Source organism: Bison bison, unplaced genomic scaffold (genome assembly GCF_000754665.1).
Source record: "Bison bison bison isolate TAMUID 2011002044 unplaced genomic scaffold, Bison_UMD1.0 scf7180017864470, whole genome shotgun sequence".
Taxonomy (NCBI): Eukaryota; Metazoa; Chordata; class Mammalia; order Artiodactyla; family Bovidae; genus Bison; species Bison bison.
In genome coordinates, this window is record NW_011495031.1 from 2011599 (window position 1) to 2018128 (window position 6530).

A 6530-nucleotide genomic window follows, 5' to 3' on the forward strand; every position below is an offset into this window, starting at 1 on the left:
TCTTTTTTGTACAGATCTTCTGTGTATTCTTGCCACCTCTTCTTAATATCTTCTGCTTCTGTTAGGTCCATACCATTTCTGTCCTTTATTGAGCCCATCTTTGCATGAAATATTCCCTTGGTATCTCTAATTTTCTTGAAGAGAGCTCTGGTCTTTCCCATTCTGTTGATTTCCTCTATTTCTTTGCATTGATCACCGAGGAAGATTTTCTTATCTCTCCTTGCTATTCTTTGGAACTCTGCATTCAGATGCTTATATCTCTCCTTTTCTCCTTTGCTTTTTGCTTCTCTTCTATTCACAGCTATTTGTAAGGCTATTTGTTAGATATTGCTGTGTAACAAATCACCTCAAAACTTGATGGTGTGAAACAATTGTTTTACTCTGCTCAAGGATTATGGTAGGTTAGATATTTGGAGAGGGCACAGCATAGATGGTATATGTCTACTCTCTGAGGAGACTCAAAGGCCCAAGGAAGGCTGGACTCATCTGGAGGCCTCTTCAGTCACTGCTGGTTGATACTGGCTGTCAATTTGGACCTCAGCTAGTCTGTCCCCCAGTACACCTACATGTGGCTTCTCCATGTGTGTAAACAGGGGCTTCCTCACAGCAGTGAGGTTGGGTTCCAAACGTGAGTGTCCCAAGAAAGCAAGATAGAAGTGCATGGCATTGCATAATCTAGCCTCAGAAGTCATATAATGTCAGTCTTGCCATACTTGCTTGGTTGAGGTAGTCACAACGTCTCCATGTCCAGCAGGAGACATAGACCACATCTCTCAATGGGAGGTGTGTCATGATCACATTGTAAGAAGAAAACCGGATTGGAGTATTACTGCAGCCATCTTTAGAGCATATCCATCTGCCACACATCCCAGTCTATCCTGCATCTGCCTGCCTATGTGCCTAAAACATACACAATCAAAAGAGTATCTTGTGCTGATCAAGTGTTCTCTCAGCAAGAGTTATTAATTTTTAAAAATATCATTCATGTTGCACTTTACAGTTTGCACTCTCCTTTACGGTATTCACAGAAACCCCATGTGGTGGGAATTTTTCTCACACCATTCTACAGATGAGTCCCTCATAGCTCAGTTGGTTAAGAATCAGCCTGCAATGCTGAAGACCTGGTTCAATTCCCAGGTCAGGAAGATCAGCTGAAAAAGAGATAGGCTACCCACTCTAGTATTCCGGACTGGAGAATTCCAGGACTATACAGTCCATGGGGTCACAAAGAGTCGGACACGACTGAGGCACTTTCACTTCACTTCTACAGATGAGAGAACTGAAGTTCAGGGAAGTTACATGAGTTTAGCTGAGACATCCGAGCAGTTAAGGGTAAACTCAGAATTTCACCTCAGAACTTTGAACTCTAAAGTCTTTATTATTTTCACACTTCCTTTTAAGTAAGTGAAAAAGTATTTATGATAGATGATGATAAATACATTCACAGAAATCAATAAATACTAAATGAACAAATGAATAAACACTAGATTCAAACTGGCAATCATTTATCAGAGTGCTAAGGAAATGGCTAAGCTTAGTTTTGATAAAACAAGAAAATTCCTTTGGAAGGTAAGCCTGAAAAAAATACCACAGTAGAAAACTCCTAAAGCCAATCTGGACTCTGAAATGGGGGAGGAATAGGTAACGGTGAACAATAAAATTGTGAGTGCTTCCAAACTTTCCTCTACAAAGCTTTTGAAGGAAGGAGTTTTTATTTTGGTTTTTCTTTTCAATAATAACTTGAATATTTAATAGACAATTTAAATAATTCTCAGTCGAGGTATAGGTAAACCTCTCTAAGAGAATTAACTATCCTTGGAACACTGAAAGAGTTGGTTTTCATGTTTTATTTTTTGGATGATTTTTCCTTCCACTACAGTCTACTAATTAGAGCATTGCTTGCCTAACCTAGAATTTGAAACAATTTCTTGTCATCTTCTCCCAACACTACATCCCAGTATTATTTCAGGAGACATTGGATTAAACTTTTGAGGAAAACGATCTTCTGTCATTTTTAGAACTAATTAAACATTTCTTGAAAATTAATTATCTGAATTTTAGTTCTTCCGCAATGAACTGTGCAATGAAAAGTGATAAAACAATTTAAGATCTCACTGTTTCTTATAAAATATATTTAGGGACAAATAAAGGAGTATGTAAATTCTTAATTCCTCAAGTGTTATAAGAATTGGCAGAGTAGGCAGAAAGCTACAAATCTTCAAATACTGGTTAGACATAAGTGAACACAGATGAAAATAAGAATAACCTTAAGATTTCCAGACTACAGCTGTTTTTCCCTAAAACTTTCTCTTTCAGTACCCTTGATTTAACATTAAAAGCTTTTTTTTTAACATTAAAGGAGCTGAATGATGGTCATTTATATCATTTTATATTTATAAATCTGTCCTAGATAAGTACTGGAGCACAGAGACCAATTCATATTTCACATAATTCAATATGCTTCTTTTTATTTCTCTGTTGAACAGAAAAATAGTAACTCTCACAACTGTAATCTCTTTTTTAAATGGGCCATTAATGATTTACAAGGGTGGGGGCTTTTTTCCAAAGGAAAGGAAGTAAAACTTTGCATGCATTCTCTTCCAAGATGGCTTTTTCAGAACACTGATATGAAAAAATTTTTAAGTATTGAAAATAATTAGAACCAAACCCACCTCTCTTCTTGGCATCCAGAGCCCTTTATAATTTACTTTTTTCTTGCCTTTCCGAACACTTCTTTCTCCCTCACCCGTTACCCTTTCTATCTATAAGCTCAAGAGACTCCATCTCTAAACCTTTCTGGGCCCACGTCTGGGTCATTCTCTGCTTCTTCATTTATAACACTCCTCATCTTCTTCCAGGGTTCAGATCAAATGCTGTCCTTGACTGAAGCTTCTCATCCTCCCAGGGAGCCTTCACCACTCTAGCTTCCCCTCATCTTGTAAAAATAACACAACATTTATTTCATTCTGGTTGAGTTATAAGTGCTAGCTCTTAACAGATCTGCCATTCCAAATAGATTGCAAATTGCAAACTCCCTGAGGAAGTTATGTAGTATTTCATCATTCTATTTCTGCACAATGCCTTAAAGTAAGCTCTTAATTTTGTTAATGTTTACTATACATAGTATTTATTGATTACATATTATATATCAGTTTTAGTTAAGTATTTTAAGATATTATTTCTATTAATTTTCAAAAGAACCCTTTAAAAAGTACTGAAAATATCATTCCTACTTTGTAAAGGAGGAAATGAGGTCATAGTATTTAAGTTCCTTTAGAGAAGTCACAGTTAGTGACTCTAGGAGTTGATCCTAAGTAGTCAAATTCCACAGCCTAAACTCCTATTCTCTAATTTTACTTCCCACTTGACAGTTTCTAAATTGATTTTAATGAAAGTTAAGAAACACATAGACTTTACTTATTCACTGAAAATGAAACTTCAAGATGGGCAAAAGAAATAGCTGCATTTTCCTATCTTTGCTGTCTACAGAATAAACAACAACTAGTCTCATCAGGTATTTGATCTCATAAGCCAACACCTAGATTTTCTTAAGACTTTTTTTATCCATTAATCAAAGTAAATCCATCTTCCCATAATATGACACCACCCAGAACATTGGTGAAGCCTCCACTAATCATTTTAGTCAGATATACAATTACGTGACATAAAAGAGAACACATACTTCCTTTTAAATTCCTTATATCCACTAAGCAATTAAAAAAAAGGTCAAACAAGGTTCAGGCTATGTTGTGGCCAAGTCACTGAGTCAAACTCCAATAGACTGATTGGTATGTTTTTAAAATACTTTACTACTCAGTCAAATCCTTCACGTATGCTAGCAATCCCTCTGTTGGAAATGCTTTTTCTACATACCTACTTATTATGGACAACTTGTCCTGGAACAGTAAGAGAGAAATTAATTGAGAAAATTTCTACCCAATCTTTTCTTGTCCCTCACCATATTTTCCACATTGTTTCAGAGTAAGCTTTCTAAAATGCAGCCTTGACTGAGAAGAAATGAACTTCATATTCATAGTAGATTTATTCATAGTTGCCAAAATTTGAAGCAACAAAGATGTTCTTCAGTAGGTGAATGCATAATAAACTGTGGCACATCCAGATGACGGAATATTATTCAGTAATAAAAAGAAATGAGGTAGCAAGCCATGAAAAAACATAGTGAGAGTGTAAATGCATATCTCCAAGTAAAAGAAGCCAATCTGAAAAGGCTACATGTTATACAATTCCACTATATCGCATTCTGCAAAGGCTAAAAGTATGGAGACAGTAGAAGAATCAACGGAGAAGGCAATGGCACCCCACTCCAGTACTCTTGCCTGGAAAATCCCAGGGACGGAGGAGCCTGGTGGGCTGCAGTCCATGGGGTTTCTAAAAGTCAGACACGGACTGAGCGACTTTACTTTCACTTTTCACTTTCATGCATTGGAGAAGGAAATAACAACCCACTCCAGTGTTCTTGCCTGGAGAATCCCAGGGACGGTGGAGCCTGGTGGGCTGCTGTCTCTGGGGTTTCACAGAGTCAGATATGACTGAAGCGACTTAGCAGAAGCAGCAGCAGCAGAAAAATCAAAGCTTGCTAGAGTTGGGCAGGGCAAGGTAGAGAAATGAAGCAGGGCACAGAGGGTTTTTAGGGCACTGAAACTACTCTGTATAATATTAATGGTAGATACAAATCATTGTATATTTGTCCAAACCCACAGAATGTATAGCACTAAGAGTGAACCCTGATGTAAAATATGGGCTTTACGTGATTACAATGTGTCACTGTATGCTCATCAATTATAAAAAAAAAAATGCACCATTCTGAAGGGGGATGTTGATAATAAGAGAGGCTATGCATGAGAAATAGATTTAAGGGACTAGATCTGATACACAGAGTGCCTGATGAACTATGGACGGAGGTTCATGACATTGTACAGGAGACAGGGATCAAGACCATCCCAAGAAAAAGAAATGCAAAAAGGCAAAATGGTTGTCTGAGGAGGCCTTACAAATAGCTGGGAAAAGAAGAGAAGCGAAAAGCAAAGGAGAAAAGGAAAGATATAAGCATCTGAATGCAGAGTTCCAAAGAATAGCAAGGAGAGATAAGAAAGCCTTCTTCAGTGATCAATGCAAACAAATAGAGGAAAACAACAGAATGGGAAAGAATAGAGATCTCTTCAAGAAAATCAGAGATACAAAAGGAATATTTCATGCAAAGATAGGCTCGATAAAGGACAGAAATGGTATGGACCTAACAGAAGCAGAAGATATTAAGAAGAGGTGGCAAGAATACACAGAAGAACTGTACAAAAAAGAGCTTCATGACCCAGATAATCATGATGGTGTGATCACTGACCTAGAGCCAGACATCCTAGAATGTGAAGTCAAGTGGGCCTTAGAAAGCGTCACTACGAACAAAGCTAGTGGAGGTGATAGAATTCCAGTTGAGCTACTCCAAATCCTGAAAGATGATGCTGTGAAAGTGCTGCACTCAATATGCCAGCAAATTTGGAAAACTCAGCAGTGGCCACAGCACTGGAAAAGGTCAGTTTTCATTCCAATCCCAAAGAAAGACAATGCCAAAGAATGCTCAAACTACCGCACAATTGCACTCATCTCACAGGCTAGTAAAGTAACGCTCAAAATTCTCCAAGCCAGGCTTCAGCAATATGTGAACCATGAACTTCCTGATGTTCAAGCTGGTTTTAGAAAAGGCAGAGGAACCAGAGATCAAATTGCCAACATCTGCTGGATCATGGAAAAAGCAAGAGAGTTCCAGAAAAACATCTCCTTCTGATTTATTGACTATGCCAAAGCCTTTGACTGAGTGGATCACAATAAGCGGTGGAAAATTCTGAAAGAGATGGAGATACCAGACCACCTGACCTGCCTCTTGAGAAACCTATATGCAGGTCAGGAAGCAGCAGTTCGAACTGGACATGGAACAACAGACTGGTTCCAAATAGGAAAAGGAGTACATCAAGGCTGTATATTGTCACCCTGTTTATTTAACTTATATGCAGAATACATCATGAGAAACACTGGGCTAGAAGAAGCACAAGCCAGAATCAAGATTGCCGGGAGAAATATCAATAACCTCACATACACAGATGACACCACCCTTATGGCAGAAAGTGAAGAACTAAAGAGCCTCTTGATAAAAGTGAAAGAGGAGAGTGAAAATGTTGGCTTAAAGCTCAACATTCAGAAAATGAAGATCATGGCATCTGGTCCCATCACTTCATGGCAGATAGATGGGGAAACAGAGGAAACAGTGTCAGACTTTATTTTGGGGGGCTGCAAAATCGCTGCAGATGGTGATTGCAGCCATGAAATTAAAAGCCACTTACTCCTTGGAAGGAAAGTTATGACCAACCTAGATAGCATATTGAAAAGCAGAGACATTACTTTGCCAACAAAGGTCCATCTAGTCAAGGCTATGGTTTCTCCAGTGGTCATGTATGGATGTGAGAGTTGGACTGTGAAGAAAGCTGAGCACTGAAGAATTGATGCTTTTGAATTGTAGG